Source organism: Oncorhynchus gorbuscha, linkage group LG04 (genome assembly GCF_021184085.1).
Source record: "Oncorhynchus gorbuscha isolate QuinsamMale2020 ecotype Even-year linkage group LG04, OgorEven_v1.0, whole genome shotgun sequence".
NCBI classification, from domain to species: domain Eukaryota; kingdom Metazoa; phylum Chordata; class Actinopteri; order Salmoniformes; family Salmonidae; genus Oncorhynchus; species Oncorhynchus gorbuscha.
Window position 1 is genome coordinate 29,496,977 of NC_060176.1, and position 16,305 is coordinate 29,513,281.

A 16,305-nucleotide genomic window follows, 5' to 3' on the forward strand; every position below is an offset into this window, starting at 1 on the left:
TCAGGATATTCTCTGATTCTTTCATTAAGTGGACAACAAGTCAGTTCATGCTGCAAGAGCTCTGATAGGTTGTAGGACGTCATAATTACTGTGTAAGTCTATGGAGGGGGTTGAGAACCATGAGCCTCCTAGGTTTTCTATTGAATTCAATGTACACAGAGGAGGACAGAAGCTAGATGTCCCGATATAGATATTCCGGCTTCGCAATGGTGCTACCCTACAGAGTGCTGCTGAGGCAACTGTAGACCGTCATTGTAAAACAGTGTGTTTGAGTCAATTATTTGGTGACGTGAAAACATTTAGTATAGCTTTATGTAAAAAATAATAACTTTAACTATGTGGCGTGGCGAACCTATAGGACTTCTGAGTGTGACAGGTTTGTGATTCTGAAAGGACAGCAACCGTAATACCAGCGCACTCATGTAGAAGAGCATTAAGAGAGTGCACTTTTTGTAAAACACAAAGGCCAGTGTTCCAGCACAATATCGTTTTCAGGGAGCAAGAATGTGCAGCTCTGAACTGGTTTTGGCATGGAGCAGCTCACAGAAGAATGACATCGGTAGCCGGTAGGATAGAAAATACATTTCAATTGAAGGTATCTACCAGCAGGGGCACAACTTTCACTGGGACATGTGAAATGGCATTTTTGCCCCCTCCAGTTTACAAAACGAGGAAATGGTGTGCTTTAGGGCCTTTTGGAAGCCTCCAAGCGGTCAGATAGGCTGTTTGAAGTTTGGAGTGTTTATCTGACTGAATATTGTTTTTCATAAAAAGTTATGTCCCCCCCACTTCTAAAACCAAAATTTCGCCCCTGCCTACCATTAAATACTAACTAAGGCAATAATGGATACGTAAACCAGTTATTGAAAAAAATGTGGTCTGAAGTGTTGTTTACTAGGCTATTTGTGATGCGCAATTGTCATCATGTACTATTTTCATCAGGGGCGTACACATGGATGGGGCCTGTGTGGACACAAGCCCACCCAATCAGATTGATGTGTTTTAAGCATTGCTGTGGACTTAAAACATAAAATTCAGTATATTTCGTCAATAAAAAAAGGTGTGATTTTGAAAAATCTTTTGGAAAAGTCAACAACAAACATAGGAAAAACAGGATTTTTTACACAGGGTGCCTGTCTTTGCTTCATTGGGTGGGCCATTTAAGAACTTTTTGGCAAATTTAGAGTATACTGACTTCTCCAGGCACCTCTACACCATTGCACAGAGCCGATGGAAAGACAGCAGTCACACACAGTATGATGTTAAAGGATAAGCAGTCCATGGCCTCGGACATAATAAGCCAGTAGGTTCCAATCATAAGAATACAAAAACACAACCATTAAGCATTTCCCAATTGAAATATTACAACTATTCCCATTGCAAAAAACATTTCACATTTAGCACACAAAGTAACCTGTGACCTGAAGTTTAATGTGTAAGTGACAGCGTTTTAACTACTTTGCAGATATGAAAAATCAGACACTCATAATATCAGTCAAAAGTATCAAATACCCAGTTTATGTTATGTTACAAAACCAACTTCATAATAGGTTCAAAAAAAGTTAGATTTGACTCAACATTCCATGATTTTTATTTAATTTAATTTTTATTTCAACTTTATTTAACCAGGTAAGCTAGTTGAGAACAAGTTCTCATTTACCACTGCAACCTGGCCAAGATAAAGCAAAGCAGTGCGACACAAACAACAACACAGAGTTACACATGGAATAAACAAGCATACAGTCAAAAACACAATAGAAAAAAAGAAAGTCTATATACAGTGTGTGCAAATGGCGTGAGGAGGTAAGGCAATAAATAGGCCATAGTAGCAAAGTAAATACAGTTTAGCAGAATAACACTGTGATAGATGAGCAGATGATGATGTGCAAGTAGAAATACTGGTGTGCAAAAGAGCAGAAAAGTCCATAAAAACAATATGGGGATGAGGTAGGTAGATTGAGTTGGCTTTTTAAAGATGGGCTATGTACAGCTGCAGCGATTGGTTAGCTGCTCAGATAGCTGATTAAAGTTAGTGAGGGAAAAATATGTCTCCAGCTTCAGCAATTTTTTTCAATTCATTTCAGTCATTGGCAGCAGAGAACTGGAAGGAAAGACGGCCAAAGAGGGTGTTGGCTTTGGGGACAACCAGTGAGATATACCTGCTGGAGCTTGTGCTATGGGTGGGTGTTATTATCGTGACCAGTGATCTGAGATAAGGCTGAGCTTTACCTAGCATAGACTCATAGATGACCTGGAGCCAGTGGGTCTGGCGACGAATATGTAGTGAGGGCCAGCCGACTAGAGCATACAAGTCGCAGTGGTGGGTGGTATAAGGGGCTTTGGAGACAAAACGGATGGCACTGTGATAGACTGCATCCAGTTTGCTGAGTAGAGTATTGGAAGCTATTTTGTAAATGACATCGCCGAGGTACAGGATCGGTAGGATAGTCAGTTTTACGAGGGTATGTTTGGAGTGAGTGAAGGAGGCTTTGTTACGAAATAGGAAGCCAATTCTAGATTTAATTTTGGATTGGAGATGTTTAATGAGTCTGGAAGGAGAGTTTCATATATTCTAAGTCAGAACCGTCCAGAGTAGTGATACTAGTCGGGCGGGCGGGTGCGGGCAGTGAACGGTTGAAAAGCATGCATTTCATTTTACTAGTGTTAAAGAGCAGTTGGAGGCCACGGAAGGAGTGTTGTATGGCATTGAAGCTCGTTTGGAGGTTAGTTAAACCGGTGTCCAAAGAGGGGCCAGATGTATACAGAATGGTGTCGTCTGCGTAGAGGTGGATCAAGGAATCACCCGCAGCAAGAGCAACATCGTTGACATATACAGAGAAAGGAGTCGGCCTAAGAATTAAACCCTGTGGTACCCCCATAGAGACTGCCAGAGGTCTGGACAACAGGCCCTCCAATTGGTGTACACTAATGCCCTGGATACATTAATACGTGGTAAATTGCCATGTGCTGCTTTTGTATGGTCTGGTTATAAAAATAAATAAATGAATCCACAGTTTAATCCATTCTCTATTTCATTAATTTATTCACAGCTGAATAGTAATATGCTCTAAACTGCTCTGGTGCCAAACAAACTTTGGTGCCATGTTTCCAATCGTCCACAAGGCTGGGAGAATCTATTCAATTAAGTAAATACATTTTGAAAATGTAAAAAAAAAACAATGTATTATTAACTTACTAGCTACAGTGCAGGCTAATTCAAATGAGCTGCTAACTTAGCTAGCTAGCTATCTAGCCAACTTTACATACTGTATAGATAGCTAGCTAAGTGAATTAAATATCACCAGCTACCTAACTTCATATTAGCTAGCTATTGCATTTGTAGGAAGCTAGCTCACAGCCACGGAGGAGGGTGAAAGGATAGCAGCCCCAACTGTCAAAGTGAGAGAGTCGGCTATTCTGGATAGGGCAGGTACTTTATGTAGTTCCAGTCCTTAGAAGTGAGGACAGAGGTAATAGTAACATAATATCAGTGCTGTCTAATTTGAGTATAATGAAGTCTGTTGCTTGTGATGTTTCCTGTACTCAGATACAGAAAGTCTGTCTGCAGATGAAGAGGTCCCAATGAAGCGCAGTGGTTCTCAGTCCTGGTCCTGGGGACTCAAAGGAGTACACATTTTTGTTTTAGCACTTCATAGCTGATTCAAATGATTAACTCATCATGAAGCTTCAAGTGGTATTTACTGTATGTATTCATTTGTGATACTATCCTTGATATGAACCTGCTGTTGTCACATGCTTCACACGCACGTGTGCACATACATCTAGCTATCCAACGTTATCATGATTTGTTAAAAGAGATATTATACTTCAGTAATCCACAACGAACTGATGGAAAAGTCGAATAATGACATTATCTTCCATATTCCTACAGATACCTTGCAACTGGAGATTCCTTCAAAACGAGGGCACTGCAAGGTTGGGTGACCAGGGCCATCTGGGACTGGCTCCTAGAGGACTTCAGGTGTGTGAAAGCTACCTGTGTCCTGCATAACTTCATTAGGATGGACACAAGGACCAGGAGGGGATCTGCAGCTCGCCACCGTGTGCCAGAGGAGAGGTCTGCTGCTCTGCAGGATGTTTCAAGTATCGGGGCCAACATCGCAGCACGGGGGGCAGTCCATGTGCAGGAGATTTTCACCTCCTGCTTCTTCGAAGAGGGTGCTGTACACTGGAAACACCATAGACTACACTATACACAAACAACGTCTCTCTTTTAAGAGCTACTCACATTGCAATAACAGTATTCTTCCATTTACTCAGCTATGTTAACTGCAGTTATTCAATTCCCAGTTTCTCTCCCTTTGATTTCTACTTACAGGCTTTTTTAAGAGTCACCCATATTGAAAAAATGTAGAACAATTAGACAACCTATAACCTACACCATTGTGTATCAATCTGATTGATGGATTGTGTTTTGCAGTAAGCAGGCTCACGTGTATTGCTGTGGCTCTTTCCACCTTCAAAAAAATAGGCAAGAGGGCCAACCATGGAGAATAGTAAGACACTTCATTATTTCTATAACTACGTGATATTGTTTGTCCTTGTGTGTTTTTCAGCATAAAGTACTCTGCAGCCACTTAGTGTGGACACCAGGTAAGGCCACACACACAGGTTCCTGTTGAACACGGTCTCTTTAACTACCCGATTTTCTCAGTAACAGTCTCTCCCTTCACTTTATCCCCCAATTGTCTGCAGGTATGTTTTGATGTGAGAGAGGATGCCAAACCCAGTCCCGTCATCGCACCTCATCCACTCTTAAGATGACCTTCGGGCCACCAGGGAGCCCAAGGCTGGTTAGGAGACACAGCTATAGAGATACTATTTTGTAATTGTGATGAACTGAGAGAATATTAAGTTTAGTAGCACTAATCAAGCTCCTCTGTTCTTACCTCTTTCCCTTTGTATTATACACTCTCTCAAACCTCTCTTCCCACCTTCTCTTTCTTCCTCCATTTTTATAATGGACACCAGATGTGCATTGAAGTACAGATTGAACTTATATTTATAATATAATTAAACAATTATAATATGTATAATGCATGCATTATGCATTTTGCACGGTCTTTGTAAGTTTTATCATTTTGTTTCTAGTTTCACTTTGTAATTAAAGATGTGGAACTCAATTCACGCTGCGCCTTGGTCCGATCATTTTCAAGAGCGTGACAGAATATCCCACCAAACAAAGGACCAAGCAGCGTGAAAATTAGGTAAGGAAGTTTTGGACTTGGGAGGACATGAAAGGACAGTCGCCAAGGAACATGGAAGGACAGGAACATGGAAGGACAGTGACGACGCCGGGGACCACGGCCACAGAAACCCCAAGATTTTTTTGTGGGGGGGGGGCACTTGGAGCTGGCAGTCGAGCAGGGGAGAGTGCCAGAGCCTATTTGGGAGTTGGAGGAGGAATTTGATGAAAGATTCCGAAGAGAGGTGGTAGCGATGAGAATGATGCTGTACAGGCGTGCTGAAGAGCGTGACACCAGTCCGGTGCCATCTACACCGGTTTCACGCATCTGGCCCCCAGTGTGCCTTCCAGGTCCGGTACGTCCTGTGCCAGCTTCCCGCGCTCTCTCTGAAGTGCGTGTCACCAATCCGGTGCCACCTGTGTCCGCTCCACGCATCAGGCCTCCAGTGCGCCTCCCCAGTCCGGTACGTCCTGTGCCTCCTCCCCGCACTCTCCCTGAAGTGCATGTCACCAGTCCGGTGCCACCTGTGCCGGATCCACACATCAGGCCTCCAGTGCGCCTCCCCAGTCCGGTACGTCCTGTGCCTCCTCCCCGCACTCTCCCTGAAGTGCATGTCACCAGTCCGGTGCCACCTATGCCGGATCCACACATCAGGCCTCCAGTGCGCCTCCCCAGTCCGGTACGTCCTGTGCCTCCTCCCCGCACTCTCCCTGAAGTGCATGTCACCAGTCTGGTGCCACCTGTGCCGGATCCACACATCAGGCTTCCAGTGCGCCTCCCCAGTCCGGTACGTCCTGTGCCTCCTCCCCGCACTCTCCCTGAAGTGCGTGTCACCAGTCCGGTACCACGTGTACCTGCTACATGCACTAGGCCTAGAGTGCGCATTCACAGTCCAGAGCTTCCGGCGACTGTTCATAGTCCAGAGCTTCCGGCGACAGTTAACGGTCCAGAACCTCCAGCAACTGTCAACGGTCCAGAACCTCCAGCGACGCTCAACGGTCCGGGAACTCCAGCGACGCTCAACGGTCCGGGAACTCCAGCGACGGTCAACGGTCCAGAACCTCCAGCGACGCTCAACGGTCCAGGAACTCCAGCGTCGGCCAACGGTCCGGAAACTCCAGCGACGGTCAACGGTCCAGAACCTCCAGCGACGCTCAACGGTCCGGGAACTCCAGCGACGGTCAACGGTCCGGAGCTTCCAGGCTAGGCATCCAGTCCTGTTCCAGGGCTGGAGTCTTCCTCTGCGCTGATGTCCAGTCCAGGCACGGCGTCCAGTCCTGTTCCAGGGCTGGGGTCTTCCTCTGCGCTGATGTCCAGTCCAGGCACGGCATCCAGTCCTGCTTCATGGCTGGAAACTTCTTCTGCGCCAGTGCCCAGTCCAGGCACGGCGTCCAGTCCCGCTTCATGGCAGGAGCCTTCTTCTGCGCCGGTGCCCAGTCCAGGCACGGTGTCCAGTTCCGCTTCATGGCAGGAGCCTTCCTCTGCGTCAGGGCCCAGTCGGGCACGGCGTCCAGTCCCGCTCCAAGGCCGGAGCCTTCCCTCTGCGTCGGGGCTCTGTCCGGGCACGGCGTCCAGTACAGCTCCATGGCCGGAGCCCTCCTCTGCACCGGTGCCCAGTCCGGGTGCGGCGTCCAACCCAGCTCCATGGCCGGGGTCCTCCTCTGCGCCGATGCCCAGTCGGTGCACGGCATTCTACCTCATGGCTGGACCCATGGGAGGGGGCAAAGACCCGCACCGGAGCTGCCACCGACACTAGTCACCCCCCTTCCCTCCCCATTTGGTTTCAGGTTTTGCGGCCGGAGTCCGCACCTTTTGGGGGGGAGGGATTTCTAGGTTGGTGGTTTGTGTGGTTCCCAATTAGAGGCAGCTGGTAATCAATGCCTCTAATTGGGCATCATATTTAGGTAAGCTTTTTCCGCACCTGCATTTGTGGGATATTGTTAGTGTGTTTGAGAACTACGTCGTAACGGTCACTTTGTAATTAAAGATGTGGAGCTCAATTCACACTGCTCATTGGTCCGATCATTTTCAAGAACGTGACAGAAGATTAACAACGCCTACGCACTGTGCTTTCACTGGCTGGCCCTAGGCTGAAGCATCTGCATTTTGGAGCTGCCTTATTCAAAGAAAGAGACCAAGTTTGTATTGTATATTTATTTATTTATTTTTACATGATGTGTTATACTGATATGTGACACAAATTAATGCCAGAATCTTGGACGACCTCCAGAGGTTGAGATGTGATCATTTTGCAAGTTTACATAACAGTGTTGTTTCTCAAGAATCGATACTGTCACGTTCTGACCTTAGTTTCTTTTTTATGTCTCTATTTTGGTTTGGTCAGGGCGTGAGTTGGGGTGGGCATTCTATGTTTTTCAGTCTGTTTTGTTCTGTGTGTTGTATTTCTATGTGTTTGGCCTGGTATGGTTCCCAATCAGAGGCAGCTGCCAATCGTTGTCTCTGATTAAGAACCATACTTAGGTAGCCTGTTCCCACCTGGTGTTTGTGGGTAGTTGTTGTCTGTGTCTGTGTTTCACCATACAAAACTGTTTCGATTTTCATTGTTTCACTTTGGTTATTTTGTATTCAGTGTTCAGTTATATTTCATTAAAATGGACACTTACCACGCTGCGTTTTGGTCCGATCATTCGTACTCCTCATCAGATGAAGAAGATCGTTACGGATACCTCTCGAAAATGTCCCTTTGCTATCGTCAATGTGAAAATGGTCAGTGTGAGAGAACATGAACTGTGCTCTCTCTGGGTCTGAATAGGTCATGTTCTCCCTTTGGAATGTTCTGACTAAAATTGAAACAGAGCTCCAGAGACAGTTGAGAGGATGTCTCCATTCTAAGGTTCTTAGGTTCCTTGTTAAATATAGGGGATGAATAAGTTACGTAGATCATCTCTAGAGATATGGCCAGGGAGAGAGAGCGGATTTAGATATATGAACAGGTGGACAGCTTTGAGACCATAACACTTATGGCAAGAAAGTGCATACTGTACATGCACGCACGCAAGCAAGCACACACACGGGTATGCACAAACACACACATGCACCCTCTCAAACAGCTACATCATAAACTGCCACACACAACACGGTGGCTGAGAATTGACATGCCAGTCAAAAAACAAAGACACGAAGAGAGCATAGATCAATGATTCTTGATAACCACTAATTCATTCATCAATTAATTTCCAGTGTTAAATAACACAAATATGTGAGAACAATATTGTTTGTGAACAAATGTTTCATTTTGTCATTATAATGAGGTTGGTAGCAACATGTGAAAATCTGTTGCAGCTCAAGCCAACTACAAAACCCACAATGCAATGCGCTCTCTATGAGCTGATTGGCTAGCTTTGGAGAATAGTAGTGAATAAATCACAACTATGAAATAACACACATGGAATCATATAGTAACCAAAAAAAGTTTTAAACAAATCTAAGTATTTATATTTGAGATTCTTCAAAGTAGCCACCCTTTGTCTGGATGACAGCTTTGTACACTCTTGACATTCTCTCAACCAGCTTCATGAGGGTGTCACCTGGAATGCATTTCAATTAACAGGTGTGCCTTAAAAGTTAATTTGTGGAATTTTTTCCTTCTTAATGTGTTTGAGCCAATCAGTTGTGTTGTGGCAAGGTATACGGATGAAAGCCCTATTTGGTAAAAGTCCATATTATGGCAAGAACAGCTCAAATAAGCAAAGAGAAATGAAAGTCCATCATTACTTTAAGACATGAAGATCAGTCAATCCAGAAAATATCAATAACTTTGAATGTTTCTTCAATTGCAGTCAAAAACCATCAAGCACTATAATGAACCTGGTGCTCATGAGGACCACCACAGGAAAGGAAGACCCAGAGTTACCTCTGCTGCAGAGGATAAGTTCATTAGAGTTACCAGCCTCAGAAACTGCAGCCCAAATAAATGCTTCACATAATTCAAGTAACAGACACATCTCAACATCAACTGTTCAGAGGAGACTGCACGAATAAGGCCTTCATGGACTAATTGTGGCAAAGAAACCATTACTAAAGGACACCAATAATAAGACGAGACTTGCTTGGGCCAAGAAACATGATCAATGGACATTTGGATGGATATCTGTCATTTGGTCTGATGAGTCCAAATTTGAGATTTTTGGTTCCAACCACCATGTCTTTGTGAGACGCAAAGTTGATGAGCAGATGATCTCTGAATGTGTGGTTCCCACTGTGAAGCATGTGTAAGGTCTATTTGACCAAGAAGGAGAGTGATGGAGTGCTGCATTAGATGACTTGGCCTCCACAATCACCCGACCTCAACCCAATTGAGATGGTCTGGGATGAGTTGAACCGCAGTGTGAAGGAAACAGCAGCCAACAAGTGCTCAAAATATGTGGGAACCCCTTCAAGACTGTTGGAAAAGCATTCCAGGTGAAGCTGGTTGAGAGAATGCTAAGAGTGTGCAAAGCTGTGATCAAGGCAAAGGGTGACTACTTCGAAGAATCTAAAATCTATTATATATCCTAATCTATTTAATACTACATGATTCCATATGTGTTATTTAATAGTTTTGATGTTTTCACTGTTGTTCTACAATGTCGAAAATAGTAAAAAAAATAATAATGAAAATCTCTTGAATGAGTAGGTGTGTCCAAACTTTTGATCCCTATTACCCTCCAGTACAGAGAGTGGCTTTATCGCGATGCTACGTCATACCTGGCCGGATTTCTGCCTGCTTGAACGGCAATAGCTCAGAATCTTATGAAAACATGACACTGGGAATCGATACAGCATCCCTCAGAGATGCACAAAGACAATATAACATTCAAAATGGGTGAACCTTTAAACACACAGGTACAGGGAGGTAGGGAACACAGCCAGCTGACAAAGCATCTCCCTCTGGATATACAGATCTACAAACTGGGTCACGGGATAAACAGAGCGGCAATACAGAGTCATGTCATTAGGAACTCCAACCCAGTCTATATTGTACTACACTGATCACAACACTTCAAAACAATACACAGCAGCTTGGGGCATAGAGGTATCAGTGTTATTTTTCTACTATGTAACGGTAATGACGTAAGAATGCACTGTACAACAACAACAAAAAAGTTATCTGTTGTGTCACATTATACTGTAATTACCTAAAACAAAAAATATGTACTGGGCCATATTGAGAAGAAGTTACTCTCTCCCGAGTGGCGCAGCAGTCTAAGGCACCGCATCACAGTGCTAGAGGCGTCACTGCAAATACTCTGGTTCGAATCCAGGCTGTATCACAACTGGCCGTGATTGGGAGTCCCACAATTTGTCCAGCGTCGTCCGGGTTTGGCCGGTGCATGATGTCATTCTAAATAAGAATTTGTACTTAACTGACTAAAGGTTACACTATTGGGGCAGCTACTACAGACACAATCGCTCAAACAACAGTACAGGGGTATTTACTGTATATGTAAAGCACCTATCAGCCTATTCAGGCATGTAGAGCTATTAGTGGCTAATTAACAAATAAATAGTTATGCATATGTTATATAGCCCAGGGGGAAGAGAGGATAAATAAGGTGCCAGTTACCTATTCAGAACAGAATTATCCCCTACTCTAAGAGACTAGCTATCATTAGTGTCGTGGATTAAATGAGCTGAATAGCATAAGGTAGTTGTCTTCAGTCTCATGCATGTCTCTGCAGTTTTATGACCCTGACTCACCCTCACCTATCGTGTTCCGCATAACAGGTACTGTGACTAAGTGCTGCCCATCCCTTCGGAGCACGATAGAGGGACAACACCTCTACAGGTCTCTCTCTCACACACGCACGCACGCACGCACGCACGCACGCACGCACGCACGCACGCACGCACGCACGCACGCACGCACGCACGCACGCACGCACGCACGCACACACACACACACACACACACACACACACACACACACACACACACACACACACACACACACACACACACACACACACACACACACACACACACACACACACTGATGGAACCTATCCCTTCACCATCTCAATATGAAAAGGGCAGGATGAGTGGGCACATGTTGGACAGGGGCCATTATACCAACCATCCTCCCCGGTCTCTCTCTTTCTACTCTGGTTCCCACTCTCATCCCTCCTTTCTCTCTCTCTTGTATCCCATTTCTCTCTGTTTATCCATGTGGAAGAGAGGGATGTTTACAAGACCATCTCATCAGACTCTGCCTTGGATCTCTACAGGGAAATGACCTCTGTTCACACTCTCTCTCTCTCTCTCTCTCTCTCTCTCTCTCTCTCTCTCTCTCTCTCTCTCTCTCTCTCTCTCTCTCTCTCTCCTCTCTCTCGCTCTCTCACCCCCCCCCCAGCATATATCCTGGCTGGTAGTGATTGCACACGCCCATAATAATCTGAACCAGAATCTGAATGCTGGATGAACAGGGATCAGCATGCCTCCTGCTCGCTTTCATGTACCGAGAGGTAACAAAGAAGTAGTACTTCAACATTTCATATGAAACTTTTACCAACCCCATTCCGTCTCTCCTTTCCTCCCTGCCTCCTTCGCTCTTTCAGTCTCTATAACTTGGAGAGGGTCTCAAACTCCATGCACAGTGCAGCATACATATAGTAATGAAGGTGGGGGAGTGGAGTGGACGAGGAGTGGAACCCATACAGTATGTGGATAAAGGACATGGCCTTGCTATTGAAGGGAAGATAATAGAGCAGGGATGCTCTGTGGGTCAGAACTCGTACAATAGCCAATAAGAGAGATGCAAGGCACAATGCAGTGCTGTGGAAAAACCAAGGCCTAAAACTTGTTGAGTTGTGAGAGATGGGAGCAGGGAGGGAGAGAGCTAACTAATGTGTTTCTGCTTGGGCGAACACGTTATTTATTTCTCATTGTGTGTGGCCATAGGGCCGTAAATAGACGTATAATTACCCGCATAACCATCAGGTGGGGTTGATGGAGAAAACATTACCGTTAGAGGAACAGGGGAGCGTCTAGAGGAGGGGAGAGAGGGATGGGGGGGGGGTCGTTCATAATCAGCCATGGGTGTTTTGAAGAGATTTGAGCTTAATACGGAAATGTCTGCCATCTCTGCCAATTTACTGCTGAGCGAAAGAGAGAAGGAACGAAAGAAAGCAGGATAAAAATGAAGGGAGAGGTAGAACGTATGGTGCGGAAATTGCACGGGGCAAGAAAGAATGAACCACAGCGAGGAAGTGTACGAGGTAGAGGGCGAGAATGATAACGAGCGAACCTAATCATCTCCATTAGTCAATAACTAATAAACGTTTTCTCATCCAGTCCAGAGAGCACGCCACCAGTTCATCAATCAGCGGCCCTGGGGGAGGGTACTAACACGCTTGACCTTACAGGGTTTTACTGTGGGGTCCCATGGGACAACGAGGGGTCACTCTGAACTCATGCATCATGCATGGGTCATGTTGGGCAGAGGGGAAAGGTTAGTCATGAAGCAGATGGTCTTATCCAGAGTGACTTACATGAGCAATTAGGGTTAAGTTCTTTGCTCAAGTGCACATCGACACATTTTTCACTTAGTTGGCTCAGGGAACCAGCAACCTTGCGGTTACTGGCCCACCGCTCTTAACCGTTGGGCTACCTACTGCAGAGAGGTACTGATACATGTGAGGGGTGAGACCTTTCTTCTTCCATCTTCCCTCTCCCTTTGTCTTTTCTTACGGGGTCTATCTATCCACCTTTCCCCACACCCCCCCTCTCTGGATCTTCCCTCTTTCCAGCCTATCTATCCCCCCCCCCCCCTGTATGATTAATGACCATCTGCCGCTATGGTAACACAGTGTCAAAGAGCACATCTGACCACCACTGGCTGAGCAGCGTGTGTGTGTGCACGTACTTGCATGTCGGTGCTAATAACACATAATTACACTTAAATTGCATTAAATGAATGTATTTATAGCACAGAGTTTAATCTCTCTACAGAGTTTCAATCTCTGTTCCACGTTCACACGAGAAGAGAAGGATGCCGTTTTAACTCCTCCTAAAAAAACTGATACTGGTATTAAAAAAAGAAGTAATATCTTGTGGCTAAAGACACTGACACTTTGGTCTTCGTGTCTGTAATCGGAATCGCAAACGTGCACACATGCATACTGTACATACGCCTCAGCTGCTGAGGGCTGGGTCTCTGAGAGGGATGGGCTAAAGAATGCACACAGAGGGACACGGATGCACACACACATCACCGATAGGCCGCAACAGTCAGCACGGGCTGATAAGCTCCTCCATGGTGGCAGCCATGCTACGCATCAGTGGCCCTTGATTGAGCGTCACATTAACATATTGCGTTAGGCACCGGAGGACATGTGGGAAACGGACTGGGAAAACCCACGGATGTACAGAGTTGCGTAGCTAAAGCAAAAGACTGACGCTGGAATTCAATCCTGGGCAGACTGGGAGCAGGGGGATAGAAATGCGTTATGTAGAACAAACACGCCTCTCTTGACATGTAGAATTAGGAATCGTGCCAAAATCAGAATCACCGTTATTCAACAAGTGCATTTAAACATACTCAGAATTTTGACTTGGTAATATGGTGCTGCTAGTGATAAACAACATTTAGACACATAATACATACAGAGGAGTTTATACAAAGCTGACATGTAGATATATATATATATATATATATACAAATAGGTAGAGTGACCATAATAGACGGTGGACACAGTTCTCTTCATGACATGTCTACCTGCAACGTTCCACAACGTCTGCTTCCTGATCGTACACCATCCATCCAGGACACACATCTAGCTGTTGGGCAAACCAAAACACACTCACATTCATGTCTCATTTTGGCATTTTAGACTACAGCCACTGCCTGCTAGAGAGTGAATGGGCATGACCAGCTAAAGCAGTGTTATGGAGTTAGGCTCGCAAGGAGCTCATGCTGAGCACACACAGTGGAAACGCGTCAGAAAACGTTTATCAGCCTTACAAGCATCAGCACACACAAACACACACACACACACACACACACACACACACACACACACACACACACACACACACACACACACACACACACACACACACACACACACACACACACACACACACACACACACACACACACACACACACACACACACACACACACACACACACACACACACACACACACAGGGAGAGTGAGATAAAAAAATATATATATGGTTGTGAGGTCTGGGGTCCACTCACCAACCAAGAATTCAAAAGATGGGAAAAACACCCAACTGAGACTCTGCATGCAGAATTCTGCAACAAATATACTTGGTGTACAATGTAAAACACCAAACAATGCATGCAGAGTAGAATTAGGACTATACCCGTTAACTATCAAAAATCCCCAAAAAGACCGGTTCAATTCTACAACCACCTAAAAGTAAGCGATGCCCACACATTCCATCACAAAGCCTTCACCTACAGAGAGATGGACCAAGAGAAGAGTCTCCTCAACCAGCTGGTTCTGGGGCCAGTGCATACAGACCCCCACAGAGCCCCAGGACAGAAACCCATTTAGACCCAACCAAATTATGAGAAAAGCAAAAAGATAAATATTTGACACACTGGAAAGAATCAACCCAAAAACCGAGCAAATTTGAGTGCTATCTGGCCCTAAACAGAGAATACACCGTGGCAGAATACCTGATCAACGTGACTGACCCCAAATTAAGAACATCCTTGACTATGTACAAACTCAGTGAGCAAAGCCTTGCTATTCAGAGAGGTCACCATAGAGCCAGGTCTGCCCACAAAAGGAGGTGGAAACTGAGATATACTTCCTAACCTCCTGCCAAATGTATGACCACATTAGAGACAAAGAATTTGAAACAAATCAAACATTGATAATATCTGTTAGGAGAAATAACACAGGGTGCAATCACGGCAGCAAGATTTGTGGTCCATTGCCATGAGAAAAAGGGTAACCTATGGAGCACAAAAATTGTAAATACAAGTTATATTTATCTGTTTATTCATTTATTTTCCCTTTCATACTTCAACAACAGTGCCTTCGGGAAAGTATTCAGGCCCCTCGGCTTTTTCTACCTTTTGTTACAGCGTTATTCTAAAAAAAAAAAAAATTTTAATTCCCTCGTCAATCTACACACACTACCCCATAATGACAAAGCAAAAACATGCTTTTAGAATTTTCTGCAAATGTATTACAAATAAAAAACTGAAAAATACATTTACATAAGTATTAATATCCTTTACTGGTACTTTGTTGAAGTAACTTTGGATTACAGCGTCGAGTCTTCTTGGGTACGAAGCTACAAGCTTCACACACCTGTATTTGGGGTGTTTCTGCCATTCTTCTCTGCAGATCCTCTCAACCTCTGTCAAGTCGGATGGGGAGCGTTGCTGCACAGCTATTTTCAGGTCTCTCCAGAGATATTTGACCGGGTTTTTAATTTTTAATTTCACCCTTATTTAACCAGGTAGGCTAGTTGAGAACAAGTTCTCATTTACAACTGCAACCTGGCCAAGATCAATCATAGCAGTGTGAACAGACAACACAGAGTTACACATGGAGTAAACAATTAACCAGTCAGTAACACAGAAAAAAAGAGTCTATAAACATTGTGTGCAAAAGGCATGAGGAGGTAGGAGAATAATTACAATTTTGCAGATTAACAGGTAGAGATACTGGTGTGCAAAAGAGCAGAAAGGTAAATAAATGTAAACAGTATGGGGATGAGGTAGGTAAAATTGGGTGGACTATTTACCGATAGACTATGTACAGCTGCAGTGATCGGTTAGCTGCTCAGATAGCAGATGTTTGAAGTTGGTGAGGGAGATAAAAGTCTCCAACTTCAGCGATTTTTGCAATTTGTTCCAGTCACAGGCAGCAGAGAACAAATGTGTTGGCTTTAGGGATTTATTTGTATTTTTTAACCTTTATTTAACCAGGCAAGTCAGTTAAGAACACATTCTTATTTTCAATGACGGCCTGGGAACAGTGGGTTAACTGCCTGTTCAGGGGCAGAACGGAAGATTTGTACCTTGTCAGCGGGGGTTTGAACTCGCAACCTTCTGGTTACTAGTCCAACGCTCTAACCACTAGGCTACGCTGCCGCCTCAATGATGATCA

At 44.7% G+C, this 16,305-nt stretch overlaps 1 protein-coding gene across 3 annotated transcripts in view; it reads right to left on the bottom strand.

Moving 5' to 3' along the window:
* Positions 1–16,305, bottom strand: part of LOC124033946 (LARGE xylosyl- and glucuronyltransferase 2-like) — a 206,583-nt gene that overhangs the window by 55,206 nt on the left and 135,072 nt on the right. The window lies entirely within an intron of this gene.